This window comes from Vulpes vulpes, chromosome 6 (assembly GCF_048418805.1).
Source record: "Vulpes vulpes isolate BD-2025 chromosome 6, VulVul3, whole genome shotgun sequence".
Lineage (NCBI taxonomy): Eukaryota > Metazoa > Chordata > Mammalia > Carnivora > Canidae > Vulpes > Vulpes vulpes.
The window spans coordinates 81609025-81623561 of NC_132785.1; the positions used below are offsets into that span (position 1 = coordinate 81609025).

At 38.6% G+C, this 14537-nt stretch overlaps 1 pseudogene; it reads left to right on the forward strand.

Annotated features, from left to right (window-relative positions):
- Window positions 1-13071: 13071 nt before the first annotated feature.
- Window positions 13072-13488, forward strand: LOC112907827 (zinc finger protein 706 pseudogene; annotated as a pseudogene).
- The last annotated feature ends 1049 nt before the right edge of the window (window positions 13489-14537 follow it).

A 14537-nucleotide genomic window follows, 5' to 3' on the forward strand; every position in this document is an offset into this window, starting at 1 on the left:
CTCCTCTGTAAGATTATTTTCTCTTTCTTATCCCAGCGAACAGGACCATCCACATCTAGTTCACAAGTAAGAAACCTCGGTGTCATCCCTACGCTTCTTCCTACTCTTACCACTCTGACCTTCCCAAAATCAGTCCACCACTAAGAACAGCATGTCTTGTCTCCTAGATAGCCGTTAAGTGATTCCTTCTTTCTATTTTAACTGACACCTCCCTAAGGTGCTTTAAGACAGAAAACTGCATGCTATCTAAATTGACCTTTGCCAAGCTATATAACCTCTTAGCTTTAGTTTCCTTCTCTATAAAAATAAAATTAATAAGAGAGTGATTGGAGGACTAAGTAGACTTATATGTTTTATATGTGCCTAATAGTAAAATTTCAGTAAACTTAGCTTTCATATAATCTCTCACTCCAGAATGGCAATAAGTGGATGCTGAATCTTAGTTCAATCTTAGTTCTCCACAATGGATCAAGAATAGACCTTTCAAAATATCAGTTTCACTATGCCATCCCCTGATTAAAAATTCATTATTTCTCTTCTGTATTTTCTTAGAAGAAAGAACAAAACAGCACTGCCTGTGAGGCCCTAGGTGATATGATTTCAATCTTTTCTCCAAGTTCATTGACAGGCTCTGGTCAGTTACTCTTGCTTCTTCCAGACTTAGTAGCTTCCCTGGTCTCACAAACTAGAGTGGGATCTCTGGATATACATTGTGTTAGTTCTGTAATTTCCCCTTCAGAACATTGTCAGGGTTTGGAATTACATGCATATCTTCTTATTTTGTTTATGCTTATTTGTATCACTAGTCTACTTGCTTTACTACTCACCTTTATACCACACCTTTATACCACAAAAGTCTAAAACAGTTTCTGGCTTATAATGAGAATTCAGCTAATATTTATAATAGATTTATGCATTTGTAGATGGATGAATGGACTTTAAACATATTCTAATTTTTCTTCCTTTTCAAGGAAGATCATCATATACATAATTCTACAGAATACTCCTTTATATACCATGCTGTTTTGGTATTCTTTGCCTCGCCTTCTAGTTTAAATAATTAGCAAGATACACAGAACAGAAGCCTCATACACATTCATTTAAGGGGGAGATGATGCTGTTAATTTGTGATAAAATGGGATCCCTGGGTGGCTCAGCGGTTTAGCGCCTGCCTTCAGCCTGGGGCATGATCCTGGAGTCCTGGGATCAAGTCCCGCATTGGGCTCCCTGCATGGAGCCTGCTTCTTCCTCTGCCTGTGTCTCTGCCTCTCTCTCTCTCTCCCTCTCTCTCTTTGTGTGTGTGTGTGTCTCATGAATAAATAAATAAAATCTTTTAAAAAAATTGTGATAGCATAACACTAGAAGAGCAAATAAAATTAAAATACCTGAAAATGCAAATTTATTTTCTATATAGTTTTGGAAATACTAGAACAACCATTTTTAAGCAGTATTTGCTGAGTGCATGTTATATGACAGACATCCATACTATATATAATTCAGGGCTAGTGATACAAAATCTTAAAATGGTTTAGATGAAAGTCTTTGTTATCAGTTTTTCTGTGTGAGAACCTGGGCTTAATCACTTACTAGATGCCCTGGGGATATTCTTTAATCTCTATTTGGTTTCTTCTCTCTAATGATGAACAGAAGGTAATATCACATACCTTCAAAGATCAATGTGAGGATTAAATTAATGTAAAGAATTTAGGATTATAATTTGTATGAAGGACTGTGCTTGGCATAATGGAAGTTTTATATAAGCAAATTATCATTATTCTTATTTTATAGCTTTAGCATTTAGCTAGCAATTGAATAGGAGAAAAAACAAGTAAATGACACCAAAGACATGGATATTGCATTGATAACTGACATTGCATAAAAGTACGATGCTTACAGGGCACCTGGGTGGCTCAGTGGGTTAGAAATCTGATTCTTGATTTTGGCTCGGGTCATGATCTCAGGGTTGTGATAACAAGACCCATGTCGGGCTCTGTCTGCTTCTCCCTTGCCCTTTGCCTCTCCCTCAACTTATGTGCATACTTTCTCTCTCCCTCTCATAAATAAATAAATAAATAAATAAATAAATAAATAAATATTTTTTAAAAGTATGATGTTGAATGGAATCACAAAAGTATGATGCCTTACCTGAACTTGTGGATGCAAAGAAAGTGTAATTAATAGTGTGGCATCAAAAAGTACCTGAAGGATGAGCCCAACTTAATTCATGATAAATGTGAATAGCCTTTCAAATGGTGCAGAGTTGGCATATGCAGTGGTCTCCAGGTGGAGGCCTGGAGTCCATGTTGTCAAACTAAAGAGCCAAAAAGTTTAAATCAAAAAGTAAAAATACCTCACAGTTGGCTATAACCTCTGACTTACAATGAATCAATACTTCATCTTTCCCTTCACTATTCACTTGCAAGCACATTTTGTCTCAAAGAGAATGATTCCAAATTAGCAATCACTTAAACAACCCAACATGTTTAAAGATATAAATTCAAATGCCTTTTGATAGGGATCATGATACCATTTTCCCCCTACTCTCCCTTCCACTATCTTCTTTCTTTTTTCCCTTGCTTTCATTCTTCCTCTTTCCCCTTCCTTCCTTCCTTCCTTCCTTCCTTCCTGTCTTCCTTCCTTCCTTCCTTCCTTCCTTCCTTCATTCCATAATGCCTGTACTACTTTGCTTTAATTGTTTTCTTCTTGGGGATCCCTGGGTGGCGCAGCGGTTTGGCGCCTGCCTTTGGCCCAGGGCGCGATCCTGGAGACCTGGGATCGAATCCCACGTCAGGCTCCCGGTGCATGGAGCCTGCTTCTCCCTCTGCCTGTGTCTCTGCCTCTCTCTATCTCTCTGTGACTATCATAAATAAATAAAAATTAAAAAAAAATATAAAAAAAAAATTGTTTTCTTCTTTAGTCCTATAGGAATTCTAAGAATTCTAGATAGTTAAACTCAATATAGTCTTCTCGTTGAAATACAATTTTATTACTCATTAACACACACACACACATACACACACGTGCACACAATGTTTTCTAAGAAAAAGAAATGAGTGAGTAATTTAAAATAATTTGAAATATTTGGAAAGGAGATGAAGGAATAAAGACCGTTCCATGTTCTTCTCTAATACCAGTTTCATAGTGTTAATATCAGGCATCTATAATTTAAGAGAATTCACTCAGGAATGATGGTATAGGTGTAGTCAGTTGAAGGTGTTATTACATAAGGATATTAAATGGAAATTCATATGTGCAGATTATCTTGAAAATATAAAGTCTGATTGCCTGGATGTTGCATGTGCAGCTCCATTAGAATAAGGAATTGGCAGGAATACTTTGTTGCTTTTTTCTATTACAGTATCTGCTTTATTTTCATAGTTTCTTTTTAATTGTTAGTTTTGGTTGTTTTGAACCCTTGAGTTCATTAAACAGAAATGTGTCTGTAACTCAATTTTATGGAAGCCATAGCTGTCTAAATCAAGATCCAATCTGATATTATATGCCACATTTATATTTGAAATTATTAATCTCACTATTTACATAGGAATCAGTAAATGAAAGTGAAAAATGTCAGTGAAATGGTCTACTTAGATGAATAATCTATTTGGCATATATACATAAGCCTGTGCAAACTAGATATTGCATGTTCATTATGTTTTATTAAATATTTCATTGTCCTCTCAAATATTAATAAAATTCCTTGCATCATGATTTGAAGTAAATCATTAAAATCTATCACCTTTTTTTTTTCCTCTGTAGTATTGGGTTTGGAGTGAATTCAGTAGCCCTTAGTCATAAATATTAGAGTCATTTTATTCCTAGTGAGTGTAACTGTGAGCTGACAAACTTATTCATACATTTTGCCAGTATTGAAACTGTTACAAAGGGATTACGAGATTTATCCAGGGCCAGAGTGCTAGTCATTGACTAGTTGGCTAAAAATTACATTGCAGATGCCTGATTCTTAACCCAATTGGCTGTGTAACATCCCTAGAGAACATTGGTGCTAAAAGATTCAGGCTGTTTCAATTTACTCTTTTAATTAAAACATAGAACTGGAGAAGAAACAAATAAAAAAGATGAAAGCAGAGCTTAAAATATCCTCTAGCTTACCCTCAATATTCTTTGTTACAATTCTGCAGTAAGGTTCCACCAACATATCTCTGAACAACTGCCACTTTTTCTCTTTCATTATGGGACATGCCACGTTTACAGGCTCAAAATGATACTTTACATTCCATTTCCTCAACATAGCATCATTAGAAGGAGCACATAATTCCACACACTGACAACTAGAAAATGCAATGCATTGTGTTACTTCATTATACTTCCTCGTTTAGTTAGAAACCGTAGATTGAAGAATCCATCAACAACTCTTACCAAGCACAAAGTGTTCAGAACTATCAAATATAGGCAGTGACCTAACAATAAAAAAGTAGAATTTATTTTTAAGAGAATGGTGTTAATATACATTGATGGAGAAGGACTAAAAGTGCACTGTGGTCTAAATGATTTATACATATAAAAATAGATCCCCTCTCTTCCCAAAGAAAAACTCATTCTGGATTTAAAGGACTAAAAAGAAAAGATAAAATTTGGATAATTATTTTAGTTTTCATTATGTATTCATTCATTCAACAAAAACTGGCTCTATGATAAACTTTAAAAAAACAGACAGACGTGGCTCTTTCCCACAACTTGCTTATGTTCTACAAGGTAGGGCAGAGAACATATATTTGCCTACACAAAAATCAAATACTTATAAGTGGTAAGTGTCAGGAAAGAAAATCCAAGACATTAAGATTTGCTATTCAATGAGCTTGAGTATGTGACTTGTGAAATTTGGATACACTGCATTTTTTCCAGTTACTTATATAGCTATATTGAAAATAAATAGATATTTAAAAAGAAAAAATAATTGCAATAATTAATTCTGGAAAGAAAGAAAGAAAGATTTAAAAAAGAGAGAGAGGGGATCCCTGGGTGGCTCAGCAGTTTGGCGCTTGCCTTTGGCCCAGGGCATGATCCTGGAGTCCCGGGATCGAGTCCTGCATCGGGCCCCTGGCATGGAGCCTGCTTCTCCCTCTGCCTGTGTGTCTCTGCCTCTGCCTCTGCCTCTGTCTCTCTGTGTGTGTGTGTCTATCATAAATAAATAAATCTTTAAAAATAAGTAAATAAATAAGTAATTTAAAGAGAGAGAGAGAGAGAGAGAGAGAGAGAGAGAGAGAGACTGTGTCCTCTTGAGGAGAGTCTCTGCAGTATTGACCAAAGCGACATCATCTATTATCATCTATTCGAAATCTATTTGTATTCACTATTTTAAAACTTTTACAGAGACATTTTACTATATTGATATAAAGCAGTTCTGTCTCACGTTACTTTTTACATTACTTTACCCATCAGCAGCATTCTCTCTTTGTTGAAACATTTTAAAATTTGGTTTTCAAACTGCCAAATTCTCTTCTCATACTGCTTTCTGCTCTGTTCTTTTCACTTGGCAATCCCTACAAGTATTAGTTTCTCATGGACCTCTTTTCTACCTGTGTTTGGTTACTAGGCTCCTCGTATAATCCCTTGTCTTCTACCAGCATTGAAGACTCCCATTTATAAGAATATAGTAAAGCATTATTATTTTGATATTTTTAATATACTCAACAGAAAGATTGAACGGAAGGGAGAGAGGAAACAACCCACACATGGCATCTTCAAATATGCTAGGTAACAAGGAATCCCCATCATGCCCCAAACATAGGTAAAGGTGGCCAGGATCAGCAGCTTTTCAGTAGAAGTTATAGTGGGAAAGTATGATCCTGAAGGATCCAACAAATCTAAAAATGAAGATATTGCCAAAAAATTTTACATCCCAGACAAGAGGCATTAGGCTGAGTAGCAAGTAGGTGAGCAAATCTGAGAAAACTGACAAAATTCAAAATCCTTACAGGTTTCAATAATTGAAAAGTGCAAAAGGAATTTCCTTTCCATGTAATAGAAGTTTACTCCCAAACTCTGCAGGGAGGTAGAAGTGCTGGGGGTAAATTCTGGGACTCCCAAATATAGAGTGGTTCAAACATGAAGACAGGTTTAAAGAAAGCCAAGTTCAGAAAGTAGTATAGCAGCAAAATACTTCATAAACAAGATAACTACTTTAAGGAACAGATTTGTAGAGCTCTGAAAGGTACAAAAAGATGCAAAGAAGCACTTCTGAATTGACTTATCTGTGAGGGATAGAGGTGTGACCACAAAAAAAAATTTTTTTTTGATAACTCATGGTCTGGATATCAGTTATTAGACTGCAGAAACTAATCTGCTCTATCACTTTGCTGTATGTGGAAAGTTCCTCCTAATGGTTTAGGAAAAGTCAACTCTCTTAACCAAAAAAAAATTTGTAAGAGAGATTATCAATCCACCTATATACATATTTTGTAAGAAAAGGTGAAAATCAATGAAGTAACAATCCAAAAGGTAATCACACACACGAAAAACAGTGTTGAGGAAGGTGAGGAGAGCAAAAATATTTCAAAGTGAGTAATAACAAATTAAGAAAATGATAAAGTGGTTCCTATGAGCATAATATGTTAAATGTTTAAAAATTAGATGATTAAACTATACCACAGTGTTACAAGAAAGCTGACAGAACTTAGAAATAAAATAGAAAAAATCGTTTAGAAAAGACTACATTCAAAAAAAAAAAAAAAGAAAAAGAAAAAGACTACACTCAAAGGTGTGCAGGAGTGAACTGACATAAAAGAAAACACAATAAAAAAATGATGAGCTAAACTGATGATACAGAAACACAAAGAAGAGGCAAAAAGGGAGGCGGGCAAGAAGGCAGATGAGGAGGGTCCTCACCTTGCCCGGCCCCACCCACTTACCTAGATAACTGTCAAATCATCCTGAAAACCTATGAATCCAACCTGAGATTTAAAGAGAGAACAGGGGAACGCTACAGAGAGAAGAGTTTGTGCTTCTAACAAGGTAGGAGGATAAAATAAAATAAAATAAAATAAAATAAAATAAAATAAAATAAAACAAAATAATTAAAATAAATAAAATAAAATAAAATAAAATAAAATAAAATAAAATAAATAAAATAAAATAAAAAGAATCCAGTGAGGGAGGGGCCCCACGAGGAGCCGGGCTAAGGTGGGGCAGTGAGAGCCTCCAGACAGGAGAGCCCAATCGCAGAGAAGCGGGAACTTTAAAAATCTGCCCTGGATTCTTTGGATTCTTCCCGGATGGAAGGGCGCTTAGCAGGGAACTCGGGCAGAACTGCAGGAGGGGCAGTGAAGCCCCCAAGTTTCCCGGGGTCACTAACAGAGGAGGTGCACCTGGGGGAGAGCCCACCGCACACCGCAGGCGGATCTCGGTAAAGGGCTGGAGCACGTACCTGGCGGGGCCTCGGGGAGAAGCCGGTGGGTCAGGCGGGGGCTCCAGGTGGAGGGGGCTGCACCCTGCTGCCTTCAGGAGCCGCACCGGGGGGAGCCGGATTCCGATTCCAGCAGTGAAATCCCCGGAGCCCAGGGCGCCGGGGCACACAGCCCAGGAACCTGCGCTCCCCCCGGGACAGGTGGAGGCCGGGAGGACACAGGACAGCGAGGACGCTCCTGCCCTGGGCGCCCCGAGCTGTGCAGATCAGCGCCCCTGCCCCCGGAGCATCTAGGTCAGGGCGGACTGGGAGACTGCGGTGGTTACTGGGGGAGCTGACTCCAGGGCTGGAGAGCTGGCCGCTGCCAGTGGGGTTGTTCCTCGTGGTGTCACCCTGTGCCTGGGAGGGGCGGGGCCGCCAGGGAACAGGGGCCTCACAGAGTCAACAGCTCCCACTGAGCCTGGCACCCAGTGGGGTGTGGGGAGGGGCAGCTCCCCCAGGTGTACACACCTGAGAGTCAACACAGCAGGCCCTTCCCCCAGAAGACCAGCTGGAAGGACAGGGGAAGAGCAAGTTCTTGACCAAGCAGCACTGGAAAGCTCCAGGGGAAGCCAAGGGATTTACAGTATATAGAACCAGAGGATACCCCTCCTATTCTTCTTCATTCTTCCAGTACAACTCGTTTTTATATCAGACTGTAGATTTTCAATTTTTGGAAGAGAGAAAAGGCTAGTAAAATCAAAGGTGCCTATTTCTGTGAAGGACAATTTCGAGGAGAAGCAATAAGGATCTGGACCATGAAGATGCACCAGCAAGGTAATATGCCCCTTAGTCAGGGGCACGGGAGGCCCACTGAGACTCACACAGCCCTTGCTTCAGCAGCTGCTCAAAGACCGAGCATGGACTGTTTGAGTGTGGGGCTGGGAGACCATGTCTAACGCTCTCCCAGCATTGCTGGTCTCTAGTACAGAGTATCCGGGATAAAAAAGAATGGCCACCTGGCTCAAATTCGACCCCTTCACTCTTTTTCCACCTTAACTACAATATTTTACCACCTCTTCATTTTTAAGTTTCTTCCTTTTTGACTTTCATATTTCTACAATGATAGGTTTTAGATATATTTTCCACTTCTAGATTCCCTTCAAAATACTCAACATACAAGATATGTTTTTTTGTTTTGTTTTGTGTTTTTTGTTTTCTCTGCCTCAATTTGTTCCACAATGGCAGAAGTTAAAAACTTCTAAGACATGACCAGCATGCACCCAGAACCAGGTGGTATACCTTGCTGGTTAACTCTGTGATATTCCTCATTCCCATTCTGCCCTCCTTTTTTATCTCATTTATGTTTTGGTGGTCAATGCTGAACCTCTCTACAAGTATTTCTGGTTTATGTAAATTGGGACTGAGCATCTTCTAAAATACAGAACTTAATACACTCAGAATCAGGAGGATCACCCTCTAGGCCCCCTCAAAATCATCTCAGGTGAAATTGACTTAGGTCATTGTTGATGTTCTTGACAGCCCACTCATACAGCCACTCTGCACTGAGGAAAAGGACAATAAGGAAGAACTCACCACAAAAGAAAGAATCAGAAACAGTACTCTCTGCCACAGAGTTACAGAATTTGGATTACAGTTTGATGCCAGAAAGCCAAATCAGAAGCACAATTATAAAGCTACTGGTGGTTCTGGAAAAAAAAAAAAAAAAAAAAGCAAAAACAAAAACAAACAAACATAAAGGATTCAAGAGACTTCATGACTCCAGAATTCAGATCTAATCAGGATGAAATTAAAAATCATTACAAGAGTTGCAATCCAAACTGGAAGTCGTAATGACGAGGGTTAATGAGGTAGAAGAAAGAGTGAATGACATAAAACAAGTTGATGGCAAGGAAAGAAGCTGAGGAAAAAAGAGAAAAACAATTAAAAGACCATGAGGAAAGGTTAAGAGAAATAAATGACAGCCTCAGAAGGAAAAATCTACATTTAATTGGGGTTCCAGAGGGCACCAAGAGGAACAGAGGACCAGAAGTGTATTTGAACAAATCATAGCTGAGAACTTCCCTAATTTGGGGGGGGGGCAGGCATTCAGATTCAGGAGATAGAGAAGCATCCTCCCAAAAGCAATAAAAATCTTTCAACACCTTGACATTTAAAAGTGAAACTTGAAAATTCCAAAGATAAAGAGAAAATCTTTAAAGCAAGGGGACAGATTCCTAACTTATAACTTATATGAGTTATTATATGATAACTATTATATGAGGAGAAATATGAGATTAACAGCAGACCTCTACACAGAGACCTGGCAGGCCAGAAAGGGCTGACAGTATATATTCAGGGTCCTAAATGAGAAGAACATGCAGCCAAGAATACTATATCCACCAAGGCTTTCATTCAGAATATAAAGAGAGATAAAAAGCTTCAAGATAAGCAGACACTGAAAGAATATGTGACTACCAAACCAGCTCTGCAAGAAATATTAAGGGGGACCCTGGAAAAGAAAGAGGAATCCCAAAGAAATAATCCACAAAAGCAGGGACTGAATAGGTATTATGATGAAACTAAATTCATATCTTTCAATAGTAACTCTGAATGTGAATGCCTAAAATATTCCATCAAAAGACACAGGGTTTCAGACTGGATAAAAAAGTAAGACCCATCTGTTTGCTGTCTACAAGAATATCAACAATGATATTTAGATGTAAGGAGACTTACAGCCTGAAAATAAAAGGTTGGAGATCCATTTACCATTCAAATGGTCCTCAAAAGAAAGCTGGGGTAGCAATCCTCATATCAGATAAATTAAAGTTTATCCCAAAGACTGTAGTAAGAGATGAAGAGGGACACTATATTATACTTAAAGGGTCTCTCCAACAAGAAGACCTAACAATCATGATGAATATTTATGCCCCGACTGTGGGAACTGCAAGTATATCAATCAATTAATAACCAAAGTAAAGACATACTTAGATAATAATACAGTAATAGTAGGAGACTTAAACGCGGCACTTTCTGCAAATGACAGATATTTTAAGCACAACATCACCAAAGAAACAAGAGCTTTAAATGATACACTGGACCAGATGTATTTCACAGATATTTACAGAACTTTACATCCAAATGCAACTGAATGGACATTCTTCTCAAGTGCACATGGAACTTTCTCCAGAATAGACCACATACTGTCACAAATCAGGTCTCAACCAATACCAAATGACTGGATTGTACCCTATATATTTTCAGACCACTATGCTTTGAAACTAGAACTCAATTCACAAGAAGAAATTTGGAAGAAACTCGAACATATGGAGGTTAAAGAGCAACCTGCTAAAAGATAAATGGGTCAACCAAGAAATTAGAGACGAAATAGAGAGATTCATGAAAACTAATTAGAATGAAGATACAACCGTTCAAAATCTTTGGGATACCTCAAAAGCAGAACTAAGAGAGAAATACATCACAATACAAGCCTCTCTCAAAAAATTGGAAAAAAAACTCAAATATTCAGGCTAAACCATTTCAAAAGGAAAAAAAAAAGACTAAATTAATGAAATCATGAATGAAAAATGAGAGATCACAAACAATACCAAGGAAATGGAAACAATTTTAAAACGTATGATGAGCATCTATATGCCAATAAATTAGGCAATCTAGAATAAATGGACACATTACTGGAAAACCACAAATTACCAAAACGGGAAAAGGAAGAAATAGAAAACCTGAACAGGCCAATAACCAGGGAGGAAATTGAAGTAGTCATCAAAACACTCCCAAGACAAAAAGTTCAGGGCCAGATGGTCTTCCTCGGGAATTCTATCAAACGTTTATAGAAGAAAAGATACCTATTCTACTAAAGGTGTTCTAAAAGATAGAAAGGGATGGAATACTTCCAAACTCGTTTTTTGAGGCCAGGATCACCTTAATTCCAAAACCAGACAAAGACTCCACCAAAAAAGAGAATTATAGACCAATATCCCTAATGAACACAGATGCAAAAATTCTCAGCAAGATACTAGCCACTAGGATCCAACATTATATTAGAAAGATTATTCACCATGACCAAGTGGGATTTATCCCCAGGATGCAAGGTTGGTTCAACACTTGTAAAACAATCAACGTGATAGATCATATCAACAAGAGAAAAAAAAAAACTATAAGATCCTCTCAGTAGATGCAGAGAAAGCATTTGACAAGATACAGCATCCATTCCTGATCAAAACTCTCCAGAGTGTAGGGATAAAGGGAACATTCCTCGACATCTTAAAAGCCATCTACGAAAAGCCCACAGCAAATATCATTCTCAGTGGGGAAACACTGGGAGCCTTTCCCCTAAGATCAGGAACAAGCCAGGGATGTCCACTCTCACCACTGCTATTCAACGTAGTACTAGAAGTCCTAGCCTCAGCAATCAGGCAACAAAAAGAAATACAAGGCATTCGAATTGGCAAAGAACAAGTCAAACTTTCCTTCTTCGCAGATGACATGATATTGTACATAGAAAACCCAAAAGACTCAACCCCAAGATTGCTAGAATTCATATAACAATTTGGCAGTGTGGCAGGATACAAAATCAATGCCCAGAAGTCAGTGGCATTTCTATACACTCACAATGAGACTGACGAAAGAGAAATTGAAGAGTCAATCCCATTTACAACTGCACCCAAAAGCATAAGATACCTAGGAATACACCTAACCAAAAAAGTGGTAAAGGATCTATACCCTAAAAACTACAGAACACTTCTGAAAGAAATTGAAGAAGACACAAAGAGATGGAAAAATATTCCATGCTCATGGATTGGCAGAATTAATATTGTGAAAATGTCAATGCTACCCAGGGCAATTTACACATTTAATGCAATCCCTATCAAAATACCATGGACTTTCTTCAGAGAGTTGGAACAAATAATCTTAAGATTTGTGTGGAATCAGAAAAGACCCCGAATAGCCAGGGGAACATTGAAAAAGAAAACCTGAGCTGGGGGCATCACAATGCCTAATTTTAAGTTGTACTACAAAACTGTGATCATCAAGACAGTGTGGTACTGGCACAAAAACAGACACATAGATCAATGGAACAGAATAGAGAACCCAGAAATGAAGGCTCAAATTTATGGTCAAGTAATATTCGACAAAGCAGGAAAGACTCTCCACTGGAAAAAGGACAAAATCTTCAATAAATGGTGCTGGAAAAATTGGACAGCCATATGCAGGAGAATGAAACTAGACCATTCTCTTATACCATATACAAAGATAAACTGAAAATGGATGAAAGATCTAAATGAGAGACAAGATTCCATCAAAATCCTAGAGGAGAACATAGGCAACACCCTTTTTGAACTTGGCTACAGCAACTTATTGCAAGATACATCCATGAAGGCAAGGTAAACAAAAGTAAAAATGAATTATTGGGACTTTTTCAAGATAAGAAGCTCCTGCACAGCAAAAGGAACAATCAACAAAACTAAAAGACAACCCCTACATAATGGGAGAAGATATTTGCAAATGACCTATCAGATAAAGGGCTAGTATCCAAGATCTATAAAGAACTTATTCAACTCAACAGCAAAGAAACAAACAATCCAATCATGAAATGGGCAAAAGACACGAACAGAAATTTCACCAAAGAAGACATACACATGGCCAACAAACACATGAGAAAATGCTCCGCATCACTTGCCATCAAGGAAATACAAATCAAAACCTCAATGAGGGTGACAGGGGGCACAAGGCATGTGCTGTTGTGGTTTCCTCTGTCCCTTCCTTGGTGGGTGGAAGTGGTTGAAGTGGTCCTGGGCGCGGTCCCCCTTCCTCTCCCTCAGCCACCTCCCCCAGCCCTCTCACACTGCACAGTCTCTCTGGTCTCTCTGATGCAAGATTGCCACGGCCCAGATATAGCTTGGGGACAGCAGAAGATTCAATATCAGCAGAAAAATGCCCAAAAGCAAGCTGGACAAAAGAGGAAACAAGCACATGATCAAAAGGCTTCTGCCAAAGCTGCCTTAATATATACCTGGACTGTTTGTAGGACACAGATGCCAGACCCGAAGGCCTTCAAGCAGCACTTTGAAAACAAACATCCTAAGACTCCACTTTCTCTAGAATTGGCTGATATTCAGGCATAAAGTTGATACAGGTGAATTCATGACACCTTTCACTCTTCTACTGCCTCAGACCTTAGGTAACAAACCCGCAGCTGCTTTTCTAACTGTTGATCAGCAAAAATAAAGGGGCTACAGAAATGCTCATTTTTATGCTGTTCCCTTTTGGGCTTCATGCAGAGACAATTCTGTGTAAAGGTACAGTTAACTCTGATTTGGAAATCTGAAAATCAGTCCATCCTTGTTATAAATTCTTTTTTTACAAGTGTAATTATATTGATGTTCATATTGTGTAAAATAACAACAACAACAAAAAAAAACAAGAACAACAACAAAACAAAACCACAATGAGATAACACCTCACACCATTGAGAATGGTGAAAATTAACAAGACAGGAAACAATAAATTTTGGAGAGGATGTGGAGAAATGGGAACCCTCTTGCACTATTGGTGGGAATGTGAACTGGTACAGCCACTCTGGTAAACTGTGTGGAGGGTCCTCAAAGAGTTAAAAATAGATCTGCCCTATGACCCAGCAATTGCACCGCTGGGGATTTACCCTAATGATACAGATGCAGTGGAATGTTGGGACACCTGCACCCCAGTGTTTATAGCAATGTTATTGCAGCTATAAACTGTGGCTATTTGGCAGAGTCCACAATAGCCAAACTGGAAGGAGCCTCGGTGTCCATCAAAAGATGAGTGGAGAAAGAAGATATGGTCTATTTATACAATGGACAATCCTCAGACATTAGAAAAGACAAATACCCACCATTTGCTTTGATGTGGATGGAACTGGAGGGTATTATGCTGAGTGAAGTAAATCAATAGAAGGACAATCATTATATATTTCATTCATATGGGGGGGATATAAAAAATAGTGAAAGAGATTAAGGGGGATAGGAGAGAAAATGAGTGGGAAATTTCAGTGAGAATGACAGAACATGAGAGACTCCTAACTCTGGGAAACGAACAAGGGGTAGTGGAAGGGGTGGTGGGCAGGGGGATAGGGTGACTGGGTGACGGGCACTGGGGGGGCACTTGACGGGATGAGCAATGGGTGTTATACTAT